The sequence below is a fragment of the Vigna unguiculata genome, chromosome 8 (genome assembly GCF_037176805.1).
Source record: "Vigna unguiculata cultivar grain cowpea cultivar isolate G323 ecotype 2 chromosome 8, ASM3717680v1, whole genome shotgun sequence".
Classification (NCBI taxonomy): Eukaryota; Viridiplantae; Streptophyta; class Magnoliopsida; order Fabales; family Fabaceae; genus Vigna; species Vigna unguiculata.
In genome coordinates this window covers 14,812,464-14,836,615 of record NC_140799.1, presented here as the reverse complement: position 1 = coordinate 14,836,615, position 24,152 = coordinate 14,812,464, and positions in this window count along the sequence as shown.

Sequence of the window (24,152 nt, the reverse complement as noted above, 5' to 3'; positions counted from 1 at the left end):
AGATTATGGACAAGGTAGTAGAGAACAAGGTGTTTAATCGAAGGCCACCCATGTTTAGTTGCATTCGTTTATTAAAGTGACAAGAATGTTGTAAGCCAAAGATTGGTGGAGAAACTCAAGTTACCAATAAGCTTTCATCCGAATCAAGCACGGATCAAATTCAGTACAAGACAATGTGTGAAAGAAGTATTATGTGATATTGCTCCCACGAACCCTTGTCATCTTCTTTTGAGATGGGCATGGCTTCATTTTACAATGCTCAATCTTGATGAACGTTCCCTTTATTTGAGGCATGAGGGACATGAAATCAAGTTGAAATTTATGACACCAAGACAAGCCAAGAAGGATCAACATACGTTGAAGGAGAAAATAGAAAAAGAAAGAATAGAAAAAGAAGAAAAATAAACTGCAAAAGGAAGGGAAATTGAAGAAAAAGAAAAGGAAGTGAAGAAAAAGATTATGGAAAAAGTAGTAGAGAACAAGGTGTTTAATCGAAGGCCACCCATGTTTAGTTGCAATCGTTTGCGAAAGCGACAAGAATGTTGTAAGCCAAAGATTGGTGGAGAAACTCAAGTTACCAACAAGCTTTCATCCGAATCAGGCATGGATCAAATTCAGTACAAGACAATGTGTGAAAGAAGTATTATGTGATATTGCTTCGACGAACTCTTGTCATCTTCTTTTGAGATGGGCATGGCTTCATTTTACAATGCTCAATCTTGATGAACGTTCCCTTTATTTGAGGCATGAGGGACATGAAATCAAGTTGAAATTTATGACACCAAGACAAGCCAAGAAGGATCAACATATGTTGAAGGAGAAAATAGAAAAAGAAAGAATAGAAAAAGAAGAAAAATAAACTGCAGAAGGAAGGGAAATTGAAGAAAAAGAAAAGGAAGTAAAGAAAAAGATTATGGAAAAGGTAGTAGAGAACAAGGTGTTTAATCGAAAGCCACCCAAGTTTAGTTGCATTCGTTTAAGAAAGCAACAAAAATGTTGTAAGCCAAAGATTGGTGGAGAAACTCAAGTTACCAACAAGCTTTCATTCGAATCAAGCAAGGATAATATTCAATATAGGACAATGTGTGAAAGAAGTATTATGTGATATTGTTCCCATGAACTCTTGTCATCTTCTTTTGAGATCGGCATGGTTTCATTTTAAAACGCTCAATCTTGATGAACGTTCCCTTTATTTGAGGCATGAGGGACATGAAATCAAGTTGAAATTTATGACACCAAGACAAGCCAAGAAGGATCAACATACGTTGAAGGAGAAAATAGAAAAAGAAACAATAGAAAAAGAAGAAAAATAAACTGCAGAAGGAAGGGAAATTGAAGAAAAAGAAAAGGAAGTAAACAAAAAGATTATGCACAAGGTAGTAGAGAACAAGGTGTTTAATCGAAGGCCACCCATGTTTAGTTGCATTCGTTTATGAAAGCGACAAGAATGTTGTAAGCCAAAGATTGGTGGAGAAACTCAAGTTACCAATAAGCTTTCATCCGAATCAAGCACGGATCAAATTCAGTACAAGACAATGTGTGAAAGAAGTATTATGTGATATTGCTCCCACGAACTCTTGTCATCTTCCTTTGAGATGGGCATGTCTTTATTTTAAAACGCTCTATCTTGATGAATGTTCCGTTTATTTGAGGCATGAGGGACATCAAATGAAGTTGAAATTTATTACACGAAGACAAGCCAAGAAGGATCAACATACGTTGAAGGAGAAAATAGAAAAAGAAAAAATAGAAAAAGAAGAAAAATAAACTGCAGAAGGAAGGGAAATTGAAGAAAAAGAAAAGGAAGTAAAGAAAAAGATTATGGAAAAGGTAGTAGAGAACAAGGTGTTTAATCGAAAGCCACCCATGTTTAGTTGCATTCGTTTACGAAAGCGACAACAATGTGTTAAGCCAAAGATTGGTGGAGAAACTCAAGTTACGAACAAGCTTTCATCCGAATCAAGCAAGGATCAAATTCAGTACAGGACAATGTGTGAAAGAAGTATTATGTGATATTGCTCCCACGAACTCTTGTCATCTTCTTTTGAGATGGGCATGGGTTCATTTTTCAATGCTCAATCTTGATGAACGTTCCCTTTATTTGAGGCATGAGGGACATGAAATGAAGTTGATATTTATGACACCAAGACAAGCCAAGAAGGATCAACATACGTTGAAGGAGAAAATAGAAAAAGAAAGAATAGAAAAAGAAGAAAAATAAACTGCAAAAGGAAGGGAAATTGAAGAAAAAGAAAAAGAAGTAAAGAAAAAGATTATGGAAAAAGTAGTAGAGAACAAGGTGTTTAATCAAAGGCCACCCATGTTTAGTTGCATTCGTTTGTGAAAGCGACAAGAATGTTGTAAGCCAAAGATTGGTGGAGAAACTCAAGTTACCAACAAGCTTTCTTCCGAATCAGGCATGGATCAAATTCAGTACAAGACAATGTGTGAAAGAAGTATTATGTGATATTGCTCCCACGAACTCTTGTAATCTTCTTTTGAGATGGGCATGACTTCATTTTACAATGCTCAATCTTGATGAACGTTCCCTTTATTTGAGGCATGAGGGACATGAAATGAAGTTGAAATTTATGACACCAAGACAAGCTAAGAAGGATCAACATACGTTGAAGGAGAAAATAGAAAAAGAAAGAGTAGAAAAAGAAGAAAAATAAACTCCAGAAGGAAGGGAAATTGAAGAAACAGAAAAGGAAGTAAAGAAAAAGATTATGGAAAAGGTAGTAGAGAACAAGGTGTTTAATCGAAAGCCACCCATGTTTAGTTGCATTCGTTTACAAAAGCGACAAGAATGTTGTAAGCCAAAGATTGGTGGAGAAACTCAAGTTACCAACAAGCTTTCATTCGAATCAAGCAAGGATCAAATTTAGTACAGGACAATGTGTGAAAGAAGTATTATGTGATATTGCTCCCACGAACTCTTGTCATCTTCTTTTGAGATGGGCATGGTTTCATTTTAAAACGCTCAATCTTGATGAATGTTCCGTTTATTTGAGGCATGAGGGACATGAAATGAAGTTGAAATTTATGACACCAAGACAAGCCAAGAAGGATCAACAAACGTTGACAGAGAAAATTGAAAAAGAAAGAATAGAAAAAGAAGAAAAATAAACTGTAGAAGGAAGGAAAATTGAAGAAAAAGAAAAGGAAGTAAAGAAAAAGCTTATGGAAAAGGTAGTAGAGAACAAGGTGTTTAATCGCAACCACCCAAGTTTAGTTGCATTCGTTTAAGAAAGCAACAACAATGTTGTAAGCCAAAGATTGGTGGAGAAACTCAAGTTACCAACAGGCTTTCATTCGAATCAAGCAAGGATCAAATTCAGTAAAGGACAATGTGTGAAAGAAGTATTATGTGATATTGTTCCCATGAACTCTTGTCATCTTCTTTTGAGATGGGCATGGTTTCATTTTAAAACGCTCAATCTTGATGAATGTTCCCTTTATTTGAGGCATGAGGGACATGAAATGAAGTTGAAATTGATGACACCAAGACAAGCCAAGAAGGATTAACAGACGTTGAAGGAGAAAATATAAAAAGAAACAATAGAAAAAGAAGAAATATAAATTGTAGAAGGAAGGGAAATTGAAGAAAAAGAAAAGGAAGTAAACAAAAAGATTATGGACAAGGTAGTAGAGAACAAGGTGTTTAATCGAAGGCCACCCAGGTTTAGTTGCATTCGTTTATTAAAGTGACAAGAATGTTGTAAGCCAAAGATTGGTGGAGAAACTCAAGTTACCAATAAGCTTTCATCCGAATCAAGCAAGGATCAAATTCGGTACAAGACAATGTTGGAAAGAAGTATTATGTGATATTGGTCCCACGAACTCTTGTCATCTTCTTTTGAGATGGGCATGGGTTCAATTTACAATGCTCAATCTTGATGAACGTTCCCTTTATTTGAGGCATGAGGGACATGAAATGAAGTTGATATTTATGACACCAAGACAAGCCAAGAAGGATCAACATACGTTGAAGGAGAAAATAGAAAAAGAAAGAATAGAAAAAGAAGAAAAATACACTGCAAAAGGAAGGGAAATTGAAGAAAAAGAAAAGGAAGTGAAGAAAAAGATTATGGAAAAAGTAGTAGAGAACAAGGTGTTTAATCGAAGGCCACCCATGTTTAGTTGCAATCGTTTGCGAAAGCGACAAGAATGTTGTAAGCCAAAGATTGGTGGAGAAACTCAAGTTACCAACAAGCTTTCATCCGAATCAGGCATGGATCAAATTCAGTACAAGACAATGTGTGAAAGAAGTATTATGTGATATTGCTTCGACGAACTCTTGTCATCTTCTTTTGAGATGGGCATGGCTTCATTTTACAATGCTCAATCTTGATGAACGTTCCCTTTATTTGAGGCAAGAGGGACATGAAATGAAGTTGAAATTTATGACACCAAGACAAGCCAAGAAGGATCAACATACGTTGAAAGAGAAAATAGAAAAAGAAAGAATAGAAAAAGAAGAAAAATAAACTGCAGAAGGAAGGGAAATTGAAGAAAAAGAAAAGGAAGTAAAGAAAAAGATTATGGAAAAGCTAGTAGAGAACAAGGTGTTTAATTGAAAGCGACCCAAGTTTAGTTGCATTCGTTTAAGAAAGCGACAACAATGTTGTAAGCCAAAGAATGGTGGAGAAACTCAAGTTACCAACAAGCTTTCATCCGAATCAAGCAAGGATCAAATTCAGTACAAGACAATGTGTGAAAGAAGTATTATGTGATATTGCTCCCACGAACTCTTGTCATCTTCTTTTGAGATGGGCATGGCTTCATTTTACAATGCTCAATCTTGATGAATGTTCCGTTTAGTTGAGGCATGAGGGACATGAAATGAAGTTGAAATTTATGACACCAAGACAAGCCAAGAATGATACACATACGTTGAAAGAGAAAATAGAAAAAGAAAGAATAGAAAAAGAAGAAAAATAAACTGCAGAAGGAAGGGAAATTGAAGAAAAAGAAAAGGAAGTAAAGAAAAAGATTATGGAAAAGGTAGTAGAGAACAAGGTGTTTAATCGAAAGCCACCCATGTTTAGTTGCATTCGTTTACAAAAGCGACAAGAATGTTGTAAGCCAAAGATTGGTGGAGAAACTCAAGTTACCAACAAGCTTTCATTCGAATCAAGCAAGGATCAAATTTAGTACAGGACAATGTGTGAAAGAAAAATTATGTGATATTGCTCCCACGAACTCTTGTCATCTTCTTTTGAGATGGGCATGGTTTCATTTTAAAACGCTCAATCTTGATGAATGTTCCGTTTATTTGAGGCATGAGGGACATGAAATGAAGTTGAAATTTATGACACCAAGACAAGCCAAGAAGGATCAACAAACGTTGAAAGAGAAAATAGAAAAAGAAAGAATAGAAAAAGAAGAAAAATAAACTGTAGAAGGAAGGGAAATTGAAGAAGAAGAAAAGGAAGTAAAGAAAAAGATTATGGAAAAGGTAGTAGAGAACAAGGTGTTTAATCGAAAGCCACCCAAGTTTAGTTGCATTCGTTTAAGAAAGCAACAACAATGTTGTAAGCCAAAGATTGGTGGAGAAACTCAAGTTACCAACAAGCTTTCATTCGAATCAAGCAAGGATAATATTCAATATAGGACAATGTGTGAAAGAAGTATTATGTGATATTGTTCCCATGAACTCTTGTCATCTTCTTTTGAGATCGGCATGGTTTCATTTTAAAACGCTCTATCTTGATGAATGTTCCGTTTAGTTGAGGCATGAGGGACATGAAATGAAGTTGAAATTTATGACACCAAGACAAGCCAAGAAGGATACACATACGTTGAAGGAGAAAATAGAAAAAGAAAGAATAGAAAAAGAAGAAAAATAAACTGCAGAAGGAAGGGAAATTGAAGAAAAAGAAAAGGAAGTAATGAAAAATATTATGGAAAAGGTAGTAGAGAATAAGGTGTTTAATCGAAGGCCACCCATGTTTAGGTGCATTCGTTTACGAAAGCGACAACAATGTTGTAAGCCAAAGATTGGTGGAGAAACTCAAGTTACCAACAAGCTTTCATCCGAATCAAGCAAGGATCAAATTCAGTACAGGACAATGTGTGAAAGAAGTATTATGTGATATTGTTCCCATGAACTCTTGTCATCTTCTTTTGAGATGGGCATGGGTTCATTTTACAATGCCCAATCTTGATGAACGTTCCCTTTATTTGAGGCATGAGGGACATGAAATGAAGTTGATATTTATGACACCAAGACAAGCCAAGAAGGATCAACATACGTTGAAGGAGAAAATAGAAAAAGAAAGAATAGAAAAAGAAGAAAAATAAACTGCAAAAGGAAAGGAAATTGAAGAAAAAGAAAAGGAAGTAAAGAAAAAGATTATGGAAAAAGTAGTAGAGAACAAGGTGTTTAATCGAAGGCCACCCATGTTTAGTTGCTTTCGATTGCGAAAGCGACAAGAATGTTGTAAGCCAAAGATTGGTGGAGAAACTCAAGTTACCAACAAGCTTTCATCCGAATCAGGCATGGATCAAATTCAGTACAAGACAATGTGTGAAAGAAGTGTTATGTGATATTGCTCCCACGAACTCTTGTCATCTTCTTTTGAGTTGGGCATGGCTTCATTTTACAATGCTCAATCTTGATGAACGTTCCCTTTATTTGAGGAATGAGGGACATGAAATGAAGTTGAAATTTATGACACCAAGACAAGCTAAGAAGGATCAACATACGTTGAAGGAGAAAATAGAAAAAGAAAGAGTAGAAAAAGAAGAAAAATAAACTGCAGAAGGAAGGGAAATTGAAGAAAAAGAAAAGGAAGTAAAGAAAAAGATTATGGAAAAGGTAGTAGAGAACAAGGTGTTTAATCGAAAGCGACCCAAGTTTTGTTGTATTCGTTTAAGAAAGCGACAACAATGTTGTAAGCCAAAGATTGGTGGAGAAACTGAAGTTACCTACAAGCTTTCATTCGAATCAAGCAAGGATTAAATTCAGTACAGGACAATGTGTGAAAGAAGTATTATGTGATATTGTTCCCATGAACTCTTGTCATCTTCTTTTGAGATGGGCATGGTTTCATTTTAAAACGCTCAATCTTGATAAATGTTCCGTTTATTTGAGGCATGAGGGACATGAAATGAAGTTGAAATTTATGACACCAAGACAAGCCAAGAAGGATCAACATACGTTGAAAGAGAAAATAGAAAAAGAAAGAATAGAAAAAGAAGAAAAATAAACTGCAGAAGGAAGGGAAATTTAAGAAAAAGAAAAGGAGGTAAAGAAAAATATTATGGAAAAGGTAGTAGAGAACAAGGTGTTTAATCGAAAGCCACCCATGTTTAGTTGCATTCGTTTACGAAAGCGACAACAATGTTGTAAGCCAAAGATTGGTGGAGAAACTCAAGTTACCAACAAGCTTTCATCCGAATCAAGCAAGGATCAAATTCAGTACAGGACAATGTGTGAAAGAAGTATTATGTGATATTGCTCCCACGAACTCTTGTCATTTTCTTTTGAGATGGGCATGGGTTCATTTTACAATGCTCAATCTTGATGAACGTTCCCTTTATTTGAGGCATGAGGGACATGAAATGAAGTTGATATTTATGACACCAAGACAAGCCAAGAAGGATCAACATACGTTGAAGGAGAAAATAGAAAAAGAAAGAATAGAAAAAGAAGAAAAATAAACTGCAAAAGGAAAGGAAATTGAAGAAAAAGAAAAGGAAGTAAAGAAAAAGATTATGGAAAAAGTAGTAGAGAACAAGGTGTTTAATCGAAGGCCACCCATGTTTAGTTGCATTCGATTGCGAAAGCGACAAGAATGTTGTAAGCCAAAGATTGGTGGAGAAACTCAAGTTACCAACAAGCTTTCATCCGAATTAGGCAAGGATCAAATTCAGTACAGGACAATGTGTGAAAGAAGTATTATGTGATATTGTTCCCATGAACTCTTGTCATCTTCTTTTGAGATGGGCAAGGTTTCATTTTAAAACGCTCAATCTTGATGAATGTTCCGTTTATTTGAGGCATGAGGGACATGAAATGAAGTTCAAATTTATGACACCAAGACAAGCTAAGAAGGATCAACATACGTTGAAAGAGAAAATAGAAAAAGAAAGAATAGAAAAAGAAGAAAAATAAACTGCAGAAGGAAGGGAAATTTAAGAAAAAGAAAAGGAGGTAAAGAAAAAGATTATGGAAAAGGAAGTAGAGAACAAGGTGTTTAATCGAAAGCCACCCATGTTTAGTTGCATTCGTTTACAAAAGCGACAAGAATGGTTTAAGCTAGATTGGCGGAGAAACTCAAGTTACCAACAAAGTTTCATCCGAATCAAGCAAGGATCAAATTCAGTACAGGACAATGTGTGAAAGAAGTATTATGTGATATTGCTCCCACGAACTCTTCTCATCTTCTTTTGAGATGGGCATGGTTTCATTTTAAAACGCTCAATCTTGATGAATGTTCCGTTTATTTGAGGCATGAGGGACATGAAATGAAGTTGAAATTTATGACACCAAGACAAGCCAAGAAGGATCAACACACGTTGAAAGAGAAAATAGAAAAAGAAAGAATAGAAAAAGAAGAAAAATAAACTGCAGAAGGAAGGGAAATTGAAGAAAAAGAAAAGGAAGAAAAGAAAAAGATTATGGAAAAGGTAGTAGAGAACAAGGTGTTTAAACGAAAGCGACCCAAGTTTAATTGCATTCGTTTAAGAAAGCGACAACAATGTTGTAAGCCAAAGATTCCTGGAGAAATTCAAGTTACCAACAAGCTTTCATTCCAATCAAGGAAGTATCAAATTCAGTACAGGACAATGTGTGAAAGAAGTATTATGTGATATTGTTCCCATGAACTCTTGTCATCTTCTTTTGAGATGGGCATGGTTTCATTTTAAAACGCTCAATCTTGATGAATGTTCCGTTTATTTGAGGCATGAAGGACATGAAATGAAGTTGAAGTTAAGACACCAAGACAAGCCAAGAAGGATCAACACACGTTGAAAGAGAAAATAGAAAAAGAAAGAATAGAAAAAGAAGAAAAATAAACTGCAGAAGGAAGGGAAATTGAAGAAAAAGAAAAGGAAGTAAAGAAAAAGATTATGGAAAAGGTAGTAGAGAACAAGGTGTTTAATCGAAAGCGACCCAAGTTTAGTTGCATTCGTTTAAGAAAGCGACAACAATGTTGTAAGCCAAAGAATGGTGGAGAAACTCAAGTTACCAACAAGCTTTCATTCGAATCAAGCAAGGATCAAATTCAGTACAGGACAATGTGTGAAAGAAGTATTATGTGATATTGTTCACATGAACTCTTGTCATCTTCTTTTGAGATGGGCATGGTTTCATTTTAAAATGCTCAATCTTGATGAATGTTCCGTTTATTTGAGGCATGAGGGACATGAAATGAAGTTGAAATTTATGACACCAAGACAAGCCAAGAAGGATCAACATACGTTGAAAGAGAAAATAGAAAAAGAAAGAATAGAAAAAGAAGAAAAATAAATTGCAGAAGGAAGGGAAATTTAAGAAAAAGAAAAGGAGGTAAAGAAAAAGATTATGGAAAAGGAAGTAGAGAACAAGGTGTTTAATCGAAAGCCACCCATGTTTAGTTGCATTCGTTTACAAAAACGACAAGAATGTTGTAAGCCAAAGATTGGCGGAGAAACTCAAGTTACCAACAAAGTTTCATCCGAATCAAGCAAGGATCAAATTCAGTACAGGACAATGTGTGAAAGAAGTATTATGTGATATTGCTCCCACGAACTCTTGTCAGCTTCTTTTGAGATGGGCATGGTTTCATTTTAAAACGCTCAATCTTGATGAATGTTCCGTTTATTTGAGGCATGAGGGACATGAAATGAAGTTGAAATTTATGACACCAAGACAAGCCAAGAAGGATCAACACACGTTGAAAGAGAAAATAGAAAAAGAAAGAATAGAACCAGAAGAAAAATAAACTGCAGAAGGAAGGGAAATTTAAGAAAAAGAAAAGGAGGTAAAGAAAAAGATTATGGAAAAGGAAGTAGAGAACAAGGTGTTTAATCGAAAGCCACCCATGTTTAGTTGCATTCGTTTACAAAAGCGACAAGAATGTTGTAAGCCAAAGATTGGCGGAGAAACTCAAGTTACCAACAAAGTTTCATCCGAATCTAGCAAGGATCAAATTCAGTACAGGACAATGTGTGAAAGAAGTATTATGTGATATTGCTCCCACGAACTCTTGTCAGCTTCTTTTGAGATGGGCATGGTTTCATTTTAAAACGCTCAATCTTGTTGAATGTTCCGTTTATTTGAGGCATGAGGGACATGAAATGAAGTTGAAATTTATGACACCAAGACAAGCCAAGAAGGATCAACATACGTAGATGGAGAAAATAGAAAAAGAAAGAATAGAAAAAGAAGAAAAATAAACTGCAGAAGGAAGGGAAATTGAAGAAAAAGAAAAGGAAGTAAAGAAAAATATTATGGAAAAGGTAGTAGAGAACAAGGTGTTTAATCGAAAGCCACCCATGTTTAGTTGCATTCGTTTACGAAAGCGACAACAATGTTGTAAGCCAAAGATTGGTGGAGAAACTCAAGTTACCAACAAGCTTTCATTCGAATCAAGCAAGGATCAAATTCAGTACAGGACAATGTGTGAAAGAAGTATTATGTGATATTGTTCCCATGAACTCTTGTCATCTTCTTTTGAGATGGGCAAGGTTTCATTTTAAAACGCTCAATCTTGATGAATGTTCCGTTTATTTGAGGCACGAGGGACATGAAATGAAGTTGAAATTTATGACACCAAGACAAGCCAAGAAGGATCAACATACGTTCAAAGAGAAAATAGAAAAAGAAAGAATAGAAAAAGAAGAAAAATAAACTGCAGAAGGAAGGGAAATTTAAGAAAAAGAAAAGGAGGTAAAGAAAAAGATTATGGAAAAGGAAGTAGAGAACAAGGTGTTTAATCGAAAGCCACCCATGTTTAGTTGCATTCGTTTACAAAAGCGACAAGAATGTTGTAAGCCAAAGATTGGCGGAGAAACTCAAGTTACCAACAAAGTTTCATCCGAATCTAGCAAGGATCAAATTCAGTACAGGACAATGTGTGAAAGAAGTATTATGTGATATTGCTCCCAAGAACTCTTGTCATCTTCTTTTGAGATGGGCATGGTTTCATTTTAAAACGCTCAATCTTGATGAATGTTCCGTTTATTTGAGGCATGAGGGACATGAAATGAAGTTGAAATTTATGACACCAAGACAAGCCAAGAAGGATCAACACACGTTGAAAGAGAAAATAGAAAAAGAAAGAATAGAAAAAGAAGAAAAATAAACTACAGAAGGAAGGGAAATTTAATAAAAAGAAAAGGAGGTAAAGAAAAAGATTATGGAAAAGGAAGTAGAGAACAAGGTGTTTAATCGAAGGCCACCCATGTTTAGTTGCATTCGTTTATGAAATCGACAACAATGTTGTAAGCCAAAGATTGGTGGAGAAACTCAAGTTACCAACAAGCTTTCATTCGAATCAAGCAAGGATCAAATTCAGTACAGGACAATGTGTGAAAGAAGTATTATGTGATATTGTTCCCATGAACTCTTGTCATCTTCTTTTGAGATGGACATGGTTTCATTTTAAAACGCTCAATCTTGATGAATGTTCCGTTTATTTGAGGCATGAGGGACATGAAATGAAGTTGAAGTTAAGACACCAAGACAAGCCAAGAAGGATCAACACACGTTGAAAGAGAAAATAGAAAAAGAAAGAATAGAAAAAGAAGAAAAATAAACTGCAGAAGGAAGGGAAATTGAAGAAAAAGAAAAGGAAGTAAAGAAAAAGATTATGGAAAAGGTAGTAGAGAACAAGGTGTTTAATCGAAAGCGACCCAAGTTTAGTTGCATTCGTTTAAGAAAGCGACAACAATGTTGTAAGCCAAAGAATGGTGGAGAAACTCAAGTTACCAACAAGCTTTCATTCGAATCAAGCAAGGATCAAATTCAGTACAGGACAATGTGTGAAAGAAGTATTATGTGATATTGTTCCCATGAACTCTTGTCATCTTCTTTTGAGATGGGCATGGTTTCATTTTAAAATGCTCAATCTTGATGAATGTTCCGTTTATTTGAGGCATGAGGGACATGAAATGAAGTTGAAATTTATGACACCAAGACAAGCCAAGAAGGATCAACATACGTTGAAAGAGAAAATAGAAAAAGAAAGAATAGAAAAAGAAGAAAAATAAACTGCAGAAGGAAGGGAAATTTAAGAAAAAGAAAAGGAGGTAAAGAAAAAGATTATGGAAAAGGAAGTAGAGAACAAGGTGTTTAATCGAAAGGCACCCATGTTTAGTTGCATTCGTTTACAAAAGCGACAAGAATGTTGTAAGCCAAAGATTGGCGGAGAAACTCAAGTTACCAACAAAGTTTCATCCGAATCAAGCAAGGATCAAATTCAGTACAGGACAATGTGTGAAAGAAGTATTATGTGATATTGCTCCCACAAACTCTTGTCATCTTCTTTTAAGATGGGCATGGTTTCATTTTAAAACGCTCAATCTTGATGAATGTTCCGTTTATTTGAGGCATGAGTGACATGAAATGAAGTTGAAATTTATGACACCAAGACAAGCCAAGAAGGATCAACACACGTTGAAAGAGAAAAAAGAAAAAGAAAGAATAGAAACAGAAGAAAAATAAACTGCAGAAGGAAGGGAAATTGAAGAAAAAGAAAAGGAAGTAAAGAAAAAGATTATGGAAAAGGTAGTAGAGAACAAGGTGTTTAATCGAAGGCCACCCATGTTTAGTTGCATTCGTTTATGAAAGCGACAACAATGTTGTAAGCCAAAGATTGGTGGAGAAACTCAAGTTACCAACAAGCTTTCATTCGAATCAAGCAAGGATCAAATTCAGTACAGGACAATGTGTGAAAGAAGTATTATGTGATATTGTTCCCATGAACTCTTGTCATCTTCTTTTGAGATGGGCAAGGTTTCATTTTAAAACGCTCAATCTTGATGAATGTTCCGTTTATTTGAGGCATGAGGGACATGAAATGAAGTTGAAATTTATGACACCAAGACAAGCAAAGAAGGATCAACATAAGTTGAAAGAGAAAATAGAAAAAGAAAGAATAGAAAAAGAAGAAAAATAAACTGCAGAAGGAAGGGAAATTGAAGAAAAAGAAAAGGAGGTAAAGAAAAAGATTATGGAAAAGGTAGTAGAGAACAAGGTGTTTAATCGAAAGCCACCCATGTTTAGTTGCATTCGTTTACAAAAGCGACAAGAATGTTGTAAGCCAAAGATTGGCGGAGAAACTCAAGTTACCAACAAAGTTTCATCCGAATCAAGCAAGGATCAAATTCAGTACAGGACAATGTGTGAAAGAAGTATTATGCGATATTGTTCCCATGAACTCTTGTCATCTTCTTTTGAGATGGGCATGGTTTCATTTTAAAACGCTCAATCTTGATGAATGTTCCGTTTATTTGAGGCATGAAGGACATGAAATGAAGTTGAAGTTAAGACACCAAGACAAGCCAAGAAGGATCAACACACGTTGAAAGAGAAAATAGAAAAAGAAAGAATAGAAAAAGAAGAAAAATAAACTGCAGAAGGAAGGGAAATTGAAGAAAAAGAAAAGGAAGTAAAGAAAAAGATTATGGAAAAGGTAGTAGAGAACAAGGTCTTTAATCGAAAGCGACCCAAGTTTAGTTGCATTCGTTTAAGAAAGCGACAACAATGTTGTAAGCCAATGAATGGTGGAGAAACTCAAGTTACCAACAAGCTTTCATTCGAATCAAGCAAGGATCAAATTCAGTACAAGACAATGTGTGAAAGAAGTATTATGTGATATTGTTCCCATGAGCTCTTGTCATCTTCTTTTGAGATGGGCATGGTTTCATTTTAAAATGCTCAATCTTGATGAATGTTCCGTTTATTTGAGGCATGAGGGACATGAAATGAAGTTGAAATTTATGACACCAAGACAAGCCAAGAAGGATCAACATACGTTCAAAGAGAAAATAGAAAAAGAAAGAATAGAAAAAGAAGAAAAATAAACTGCAGAAGGAAGGGAAATTTAAGAAAAAGAAAAGGAGGTAAAGAAAAAGATTATGGAAAAGGAAGTAGAGAACAAGGTGTTTAATCGAAAGCCACCCATGTTTAGTTGCATTCGTTTACAAAAGCGACAAGAATGTTGTAAGCCAAAGATTGGCGGAGAAACTCAAGTTACCAACAAAGTTTCATCCGAATCTAGCAAGGATCAAATTCAGTACAGGACAATGTGTGAAAGAAGTATTATGTGATATTGCTCCCAAGAACTCTTGTCATCTTCTTTTGAGATGGGCATGGTTTCATTTTAAAACGCTCAATCTTGATGAATGTTCCGTTTATTTGAGGCATGAGGGACATGAAATGAAGTTGAAATTTATGACACCAAGACAAGCCAAGAAGGATCAACACACGTTGAAAGAGAAAATAGAAAAAGAAAGAATAGAAAAAGAAGAAAAATAAACTACAGAAGGAAGGGAAATTTAATAAAAAGAAAAGGAGGTAAAGAAAAAGATTATGGAAAAGGAAGTAGAGAACAAGGTGTTTAATCGAAGGCCACCCATGTTTAGTTGCATTCGTTTATGAAATCGACAACAATGTTGTAAGCCAAAGATTGGTGGAGAAACTCAAGTTACCAACAAGCTTTCATTCGAATCAAGCAAGGATCAAATTCAGTACAGGACAATGTGTGAAAGAAGTATTATGTGATATTGTTCCCATGAACTCTTGTCATCTTCTTTTGAGATGGACATGGTTTCATTTTAAAACGCTCAATCTTGATGAATGTTCCGTTTATTTGAGGCATGAGGGACATGAAATGAAGTTGAAGTTAAGACACCAAGACAAGCCAAGAAGGATCAACACACGTTGAAAGAGAAAATAGAAAAAGAAAGAATAGAAAAAGAAGAAAAATAAACTGCAGAAGGAAGGGAAATTGAAGAAAAAGAAAAGGAAGTAAAGAAAAAGATTATGGAAAAGGTAGTAGAGAACAAGGTGTTTAATCGAAAGCGACCCAAGTTTAGTTGCATTCGTTTAAGAAAGCGACAACAATGTTGTAAGCCAAAGAATGGTGGAGAAACTCAAGTTACCAACAAGCTTTCATTCGAATCAAGCAAGGATCAAATTCAGTACAGGACAATGTGTGAAAGAAGTATTATGTGATATTGTTCCCATGAACTCTTGTCATCTTCTTTTGAGATGGGCATGGTTTCATTTTAAAATGCTCAATCTTGATGAATGTTCCGTTTATTTGAGGCATGAGGGACATGAAATGAAGTTGAAATTTATGACACCAAGACAAGCCAAGAAGGATCAACATACGTTGAAAGAGAAAATAGAAAAAGAAAGAATAGAAAAAGAAGAAAAATAAACTGCAGAAGGAAGGGAAATTTAAGAAAAAGAAAAGGAGGTAAAGAAAAAGATTATGGAAAAGGAAGTAGAGAACAAGGTGTTTAATCGAAAGGCACCCATGTTTAGTTGCATTCGTTTACAAAAGCGACAAGAATGTTGTAAGCCAAAGATTGGCGGAGAAACTCAAGTTACCAACAAAGTTTCATCCGAATCAAGCAAGGATCAAATTCAGTACAGGACAATGTGTGAAAGAAGTATTATGTGATATTGCTCCCACAAACTCTTGTCATCTTCTTTTAAGATGGGCATGGTTTCATTTTAAAACGCTCAATCTTGATGAATGTTCCGTTTATTTGAGGCATGAGTGACATGAAATGAAGTTGAAATTTATGACACCAAGACAAGCCAAGAAGGATCAACACACGTTGAAAGAGAAAAAAGAAAAAGAAAGAATAGAAACAGAAGAAAAATAAACTGCAGAAGGAAGGGAAATTGAAGAAAAAGAAAAGGAAGTAAAGAAAAAGATTATGGAAAAGGTAGTAGAGAACAAGGTGTTTAATCGAAGGCCACCCATGTTTAGTTGCATTCGTTTATGAAAGCGACAACAATGTTGTAAGCCAAAGATTGGTGGAGAAACTCAAGTTACCAACAAGCTTTCATTCGAATCAAGCAAGGATCAAATTCAGTACAGGACAATGTGTGAAAGAAGTATTATGTGATATTGTTCCCATGAACTCTTGTCATCTTCTTTTGAGATGGGCAAGGTTTCATTTTAAAACGCTCAATCTTGATGAATGTTCCGTTTATTTGAGGCATGAGGGACATGAAATGAAGTTGAAATTTATGACACCAAGACAAGCAAAGAAGGATCAACATACGTTGAAAGAGAAAATAGAAAAAGAAAGAATAGAAAAAGAAGAAAAATAAACTGCAGAAGGAAGGGAAATTGAAGAAAAAGAAAAGGAGGTAAAGAAAAAGATTATGGAAAAGGTAGTAGAGAACAAGGTGTTTAATCGAAAGCCACCCATGTTTAGTTGCATTCGTTTACAAAAGCGACAAGAATGTTGTAAGCCAAAGATTGGCGGAGAAACTCAAGTTACCAACAAAGTTTCATCCGAATCAAGCAAGGATCAAATTCAGTACAGGACAATGTGTGAAAGAAGTATTATGTGATATTGTTCCCATGAACTCTTGTCATCTTCTTTTGAGATGGGCATGGTTTCATTTTAAAACGCTCAATCTTGATGAATGTTCCGTTTATTTGAGGCATGAAGGACATGAAATGAAGTTGAAGTTAAGACACCAAGACAAGCCAAGAAGGATCAACACACGTTGAAAGAGAAAATAGAAAAAGAAAGAATAGAAAAAGAAGAAAAATAAACTGCAGAAGGAAGGGAAATTGAAGAAAAAGAAAAGGAAGTAAAGAAAAAGATTATGGAAAAGGTAGTAGAGAACAAGGTCTTTAATCGAAAGCGACCCAAGTTTAGTTGCATTCGTTTAAGAAAGCGACAACAATGTTGTAAGCCAATGAATGGTGGAGAAACTCAAGTTACCAACAAGCTTTCATTCGAATCAAGCAAGGATCAAATTCAGTACAAGACAATGTGTGAAAGAAGTATTATGTGATATTGTTCCCATGAGCTCTTGTCATCTTCTTTTGAGATGGGCATGGTTTCATTTTAAAATGCTCAATCTTGATGAATGTTCCGTTTATTTGAGGCATGAGGGACATGAAATGAAGTTGAAATTTATGACACCAAGACAAGCCAAGAAGGATCAACACACGTTGAAAGAGAAAATAGAAAAAGAAAGAATAGAAAAAGAATAAAAATAAACTACAGAAGGAAGGGAAATTTAATAAAAAGAAAAGGAGGTAAAGAAAAAGATTATGGAAAAGGAAGTAGAGAACAAGGTGTTTAATCAAAGGCCACCCATGTTTAGTTGCATTCGTTTATGAAAGCGACAACAATGTTGTAAGCCAAAGATTGGTGGAGAAACTCAAGTTACCAACAAGCTTTCATTCGAATCAAGCAAGGATCAAATTCAGTACAGGACAATGTGTGAAAGAAGTATTATGTGATATTGTTCCCATGAACTCTTGTCATCTTCTTTTGAGATGGGCATGGTTTCATTTTAAAACGCTGAATCTTGACGAATGTTCCGTTTATTTGAGGCATGAGGGACATGAAATGAAGTTGAAATTTATGACACCAAGACAAGCCAAGAAGGATCAACATACGTTGAAAGAGTAAATAGAAAAAGAAGAAAAATAAACTGCAGAAGGAAGGGAAATTTAAGAAAAAGAAAAGGAGGTAAAGAAAAAGATTATGGAAAAGGAAGTAGAGAACAAGGTGTTTAATCGAAAGCCACCCATGTTTAGTTGCATTCGTTTACAAAAGCGACAAGAATGTTGTAAGCCAAAGATTGGCGGAGAAACTCAAGTTACCAACAAAGTTTCATCCGAATCAACCAAGGATCAAATTCAGTACAGGACAATGTGTGAAAGAAGTATTATGTGATATTGCTCCCACGAACTCTTGTCATCTTCTTTTGAGATGGGCATGGTTTCATTTTAAAACGCTCAATCTTGATGAATTTTCCGTTTATTTGAGGCATGAGGGACATGAAATGAAGTTGAAATTTATGACACCAAGACAAGCCAAGAAGGATCAACATACGTTGAAAGAGAAAATAGAAAAAGAAAGAATAGAAAAAGAAGAAAAATAAACTGCAGAAGGAAGGGAAATTGAAGAAAAAGAAAAGGAAGTAAAGAAAAAGATTATGGAAAAGGTAGTAGAGAACAAGGTGTTTAATCGAAAGCGACCCAAGTTTTGTTGCATTCGTTTAAGAAAGCGACAACAATGTTGTAAGCCAAACAATGGTGGAGAAACTCAAGTTACCAACAGCTTTCATTCGAATCAAGCAAGGATCAAATTCAGTACGGGACAATGTGTGAAAGAAGTATTATGTGATATTGTTCCCATGAACTCTTGTCATCTTCTTTTGAGATGGGCATGGTTTCATTTTAAAATGCTCAATCTTGATGAATGTTCCGTTTATTTGAGGCATGAGGGACATGAAATGAAGTTGAAATTTATGACACCAAGACAAGCCAAGAAGGATCAACACACGTTGAAAGAGAAAATAGAAAAAGAAAGAATAGAAAAAGAAGAAAAATAAACTGCAGCAGGAAGGGAAATTGAAGAAAAAGAAAAGGAAGTAAAGAAAAAGATTATGGAAAAGGTAGTAGAGAACAAGGTGTTTAATCGAAAGCGACCCAAGTTTAGTTGCATTCGTTTAAGAAAGCGACAACAATGTTGTAAGCCAAAGAATGGTGGAGAAACTCAAGTTACCAACAAGCTTTCATTCGAATCAAGCAAGGATCAAATTCAGTACAGGACAATGTGTGAAAGAAGTATTATGTGATATTGTTCCCATGAACTCTTGTCATCTTCTTTTGAGATGGGCATGGTTTCATTTTAAAATGCTCAATCTTGATGAATGTTCCGTTTATTTGAGGCATGAGGGACATGAAATGAAGTTGAAATTTATGACACCAAGACAAGCCAAGAAGGATCAACATACGTTGAAAGAGAAAATACAAAAAGAAAGAATAGAAAAAGAAGAAAAATAAACTGCAGAAGGAAGGGAAATTTAAGAAAAAGAAAAGGAGGTAAAGAAAAAGATTATGGAAAAGGAAGTAGAGAACAAGGTGTTTAATCGAAAGCCACCCATGTTTAGTTGCATTCGTTTACAAAAGCGACAAGAATGTTGTAAGCCAAAGATTGGCGGAGAAACTCAAGTTACCAACAAAGTTTCATCTGAATCAAGCAAGGATCAAATTCAGTACAGGACAATGTGTGAAAGAAGTATTATGTGATATTGTTCCCATGAACTCTTGTCATCTTCTTTTGAGATGGGCATGATTTCATTTTAAAACGCTCAATCTTGATGAATGTTCCGTTTATTTGAGGCATGAGGGACATGAAATGAAGTTGAAATTTATGACACCAAGACAAGCCAAGAAGGATCAACATACGTTGAAAGAGAAAATAGAAAAAGAAAGAATAGAAAAAGAAGAAAAATAAACTGCAGAAGGAAGGGAAATTTAAGAAAAAGAAAAGGAGGTAAAGAAAAAGATTATGGAAAAGGAAGTAGAGAACAAGGTGTTTAATCGAAAGCCACCCATGTTTAGTTGCATTCGTTTAGAAAAGCGACAAGAATGTTGTAAGCCAAAGATTGGCGGAGAAACTCAAGTTACCAACAAAGTTTCATCCGAATCAAGCAAGGATCAAATTCAGTACAGGACAATGTGTGAAAGAAGTATTATGTGATATTGCTCCCACGAACTCTTGTCATCTTCTTTTGAGATGGGCATGGTTTCATTTTAAAACGCTCAATCTTGATGAATGTTCCGTTTATTTGAGGCATGAGGGACATGAAATGAAGTTGAAATTTATGACACCAAGACAAGCCAAGAAGGATCAACATACGTTGAAAGAGAAAATACAAAAAGAAAGAATAGAAAAAGAAGAAAAATAAACTGCAGAAGGAAGGGAAATTTAAGAAAAAGAAAAGGAGGTAAAGAAAAAGATTATGGAAAAGGAAGTAGAGAACAAGGTGTTTAATCGAAAGCCACCCATGTTTAGTTGCATTCGTTTACAAAAGCGACAAGAATGTTGTAAGCCAAAGATTGGCGGAGAAACTCAAGTTACCAACAAGCTTTCATTCGAATCAAGCAAGGATCAAATTCAGTACAGGACAATGTGTGAAAGAAGTATTATGTGATATTGTTCCCATGAACTCTTGTCATCTTCTTTTGAGATGGGCAAGGTTTCATTTTAAAACGCTCAATCTTGATGAATGTTCCGTTTATTTGAGGCATGAGGGACATGAAATGAAGTTGAAATTTATGACACCAAGACAAGCCAAGAAGGATCAACATACGTTGAAAGAGAAAATAGAAAAAGAAAGAATAGAAAAAGAAGAAAAATAAACTGCAGAAGGAAGGGAAATTTAAGAAAAAGAAAAGGAGGTAAAGAAAAAGATTATGGAAAAGGAAGTAGAGAACAAGGTGTTTAATCGAAAGCAACCCATGTTTAGTTGCATTCGTTTAGAAAAGCGACAAGAATGTTGTAAGCTAAAGATTGGAGGAGAAACTCAAGTTACCAACAAAGTTTCATCCGAATCAAGCAAGGATCAAATTCAGTACAGGACAATGTGTGAAAGAAGTATTATGTGATATTGCTCCCACGAACTCTTGTCATCTTCTTTTGAGATGGGCATGGTTTCATTTTAAAACGCTCAATCTTGATGAATGTTCCGTTTATTTGAGGCATGAGGGACATGAAATGAAGTTGAAATTTATGACACCAAGACAAGCCAAGAAGGATCAACATACGTTGAAAGAGAAAATAGAAAAAGAAAGAATAGAAAAAGAAGAAAAATAAACTGCAGAAGGAAGGGAAATTTAAGAAAAAGAAAAGGAGGTAAAGAAAAAGATTATGGAAAAGGAAGTAGAGAACAAGGTGTTTAATCGAAAGCCACCCATGTTTAGTTGCATTCGTTTACAAAAGCGACAAGAATGTTGTAAGCCAAAGATTGGCGGAGAAACTCAAGTTACCAACAAAGTTTCATCCGAATCAACCAAGGATCAAATTCAGTACAGAACAATGTGTGAAAGAAGTATTATGTGATATTGCTCCCACGAACTCTTATCATCTTCTTTTGAGATGGGCATGGTTTCATTTTAAAATGCTCAATCTTGATGAATGTTCCGTTTATTTGAGGCATGAGGGACATGAAATGAAGTTGAAATTTATGACACCAAGACAAGCCAAGGAGGATCAACACACGTTGAAAGGGAAAATAGAAAAAGAAAGAATAGAAAAAGAAGAAAAATAAACTGCAGAAGGAAGGGAAATTGAAGAAAAGAAAAGGAAGAAAAGAAAAAGATTATGGAAAAGGTAGTAGAGAACAAGTTGTTTAATCGAAAGCAACCCAAGTTTAATTGCATTCGTTTAAGAAAGCGACAACAATGTTGTAAGCCAAAGATTGCTGGAGAAATTCAAGTTACCAACAAGCTTTCATTCGAATCAAGGAAGTATCAAATTCAGTACAGGACAATGTGTGAAAGAAGTATTATGTGATATTGTTCCCATGAACTCTTGTCATCTTCTTTTGAGATGGGCATGGTTTCATTTTAAAACGCTCAATCTTGATGAATGTTCCGTTTATTTGAGGCATGAGGGACATGAAATGAAGTTGAAGTTAAGACACCAAGACGAGCCAAGAAGGATCAACACACGTTGAAAGAGAAAATAGAAAAAGAAAGAATAGAAAAAGAAGAAAAATAAACTGCAGAAGGAAGGGAAATTGAAGAAAAAGAAAAGGAAGTAAAGAAAAAGATTATGGAAAAGGTAGTAGAGAACAAGGTGTTTAATCGAAAGCCACCCATGTTTAGTTGCATTCGTTTAAGAAAGCGACAACAATGTTGTAAGCCAAAGAATGGTAGAGAAACTCAAGTTACCAACAAGCTTTCATTCGAATCAAGCACGGATCAAATTCAGTACAGGACAATGTGTGAAAGAAGTATTATGTGATATTGTTCCCATGAACTCTTGTCATCTTCTTTTGAGATGGGCATGGTTTCATTTTAAAACGCTCAATCTTGATGAATGTTCCGTTTATTTGAGGCATGAGGGACATGAAATGAAGTTGAAATTTATGACACCAAGACAAGCCAAGAAGGATCAACATACGTTGAAAGAGAAAATAGAAAAAGAAAGAATAGAAAAAGAAGAAAAATAAACTGCAGAAGGAAGGGAAATTTAAGAAAAAGAAAAGGAGGTAAAGAAAAAGATTATGGAAAAGGAAGTAGAGAACAATGTGTTTAATCGAAAGCCACCCATGTTTAGTTGCACTCGTTTACAAAAGCGACAAGAATGTTGTAAGCCAAAGATTGGCGGAGAAACTCAAGTTACCAACAAAGTTTCATCCGAATCAAGCAAGGATCAAATTCAGTACAGGACAATGTGTGAAAGAAGTATTATGTGATATTGCTCCCACGAACTCTTGTCATCTTCTTTTGAGATGGGCATGGTTTCATTTTAAAACGCTCAATCTTGATGAATGTTCCGTTTATTTGAGGCATGAGGGACATGAAATGAAGTTGAAATTTATGACACCAAGACAAGCCAAGAAGGATCAACACATGTTGAAAGAGAAAATAGAAAAAGAAAGAATAGAAACAGAAGAAAAATAAACTGCAGAAGGAAGGGAAATTGAAGAAAAAGAAAAGGAAGTAAAGAAAAAGATTATGGAAAAGGTAGTAGAGAACAAGGTGTTTAATCGAAAGCGACCCAAGTTTAGTTGCATTCGTTTAAGAAAGCGACAACAATGTTGTAAGCCAAAGATTGGTGGAGAAACTCAAGTTACCAACAAGCTTTCATTCGAATAAAGCAAGGATCAAATTCGGTACAGGACAATGTGTGAAAGAAGTATTATGTGATATTGTTCCCATGAACTCTTGTCATCTTCTTTTGAGATGGGCATGGCTTCATTTTACAATGCTCAATCTTGATGAACGTTCCCTTTATTTGATGTATGAGGGACATGAAATCAAGTTGAAATTTATGACACCAAGACAAGCCAAGAAGGATTAACATACGTTGAAGGAGAAAATAGAAACAGAAAGAATAGAAAAAGAAGAAAAATAAACTGCAGAAGGAAGGGAAATTGATGAAAAAGAAAAGGAAGTAAAGAAAAAAATAATGGAAAAGGTATTAGAGAACAAGGTGTTTAATCGAAAGCCACCCAAGTTTAGTTACATTCGTTTAAGAAAGCAACAACAATGTTGTAAGCCAAAGATTGGTGGAGAAACTCAAGTTACCAACAAGCTTTCATTCGAATCAAGCAAGGATCAAATTCAGTACAGGACAATGTGTGAAAGAAGTATTATGTGATATTGTTCCCATGAACTCTTGTCATCTTCTTTTTTTTAGATGGGCATGGTTTCATTTTAAAACGCTCAATCTTGATGAATGTTCCCTTTATTTGAGGCATGAGGGACATGAAATGAAGTTGAAATTTATGACACCAAGACAAGCCAAGAAGGATCAACATACGTTGAAAGAGAAAATAAAAAAAGAAAGAATAGAAAAGGAAGAAATATAAACTGTAGAAGGAAGGGAAATTGAAGAAAAAGAAAAGGAAGTAAAGAAAAAGATTATGGAAAAGGTAGTAGAGAACAAGGTGTTTAATCGAAAGCCACCCAAGTTTAGTTACATTCGTTTAAGAAAGCAACAACAATGTTGTAAGCCAAAGATTGGTGGAGAAACTCAAGTTACCAACAAGCTTTCATTCGAATCAAGCAAGGATCAAATTCAGTACAGGACAATGTGTGAAAGAAGTATTATGTGATATTGTTCCCATGAACTCTTGTCATCTTCTTTTTTTTAGATGGGCATGGTTTCATTTTAAAACGCTCAATCTTGATGAATGTTCCCTTTATTTGAGGCATGAGGGACATGAAATGAAGTTGAAATTGATGACACCAAGACAAGCCAAGAAGGATCAACATACGTTGAAAGAGAAAATAAAAAAAGAAAGAATAGAAAAAGAAGAAAAATAAACTGCAGAAGGAAGGGAAATTTAAGAAAAAGAAAAGGAGGTAAAGAAAAAGATTATGGAAAAGGAAGTAGAGAACAAGGTGTTTAATCGAAAGCCACCCATGTTTAGTTGCACTCGTTTACAAAAGCGACAAGAATGTTGTAAGCCAAAGATTGGCGGA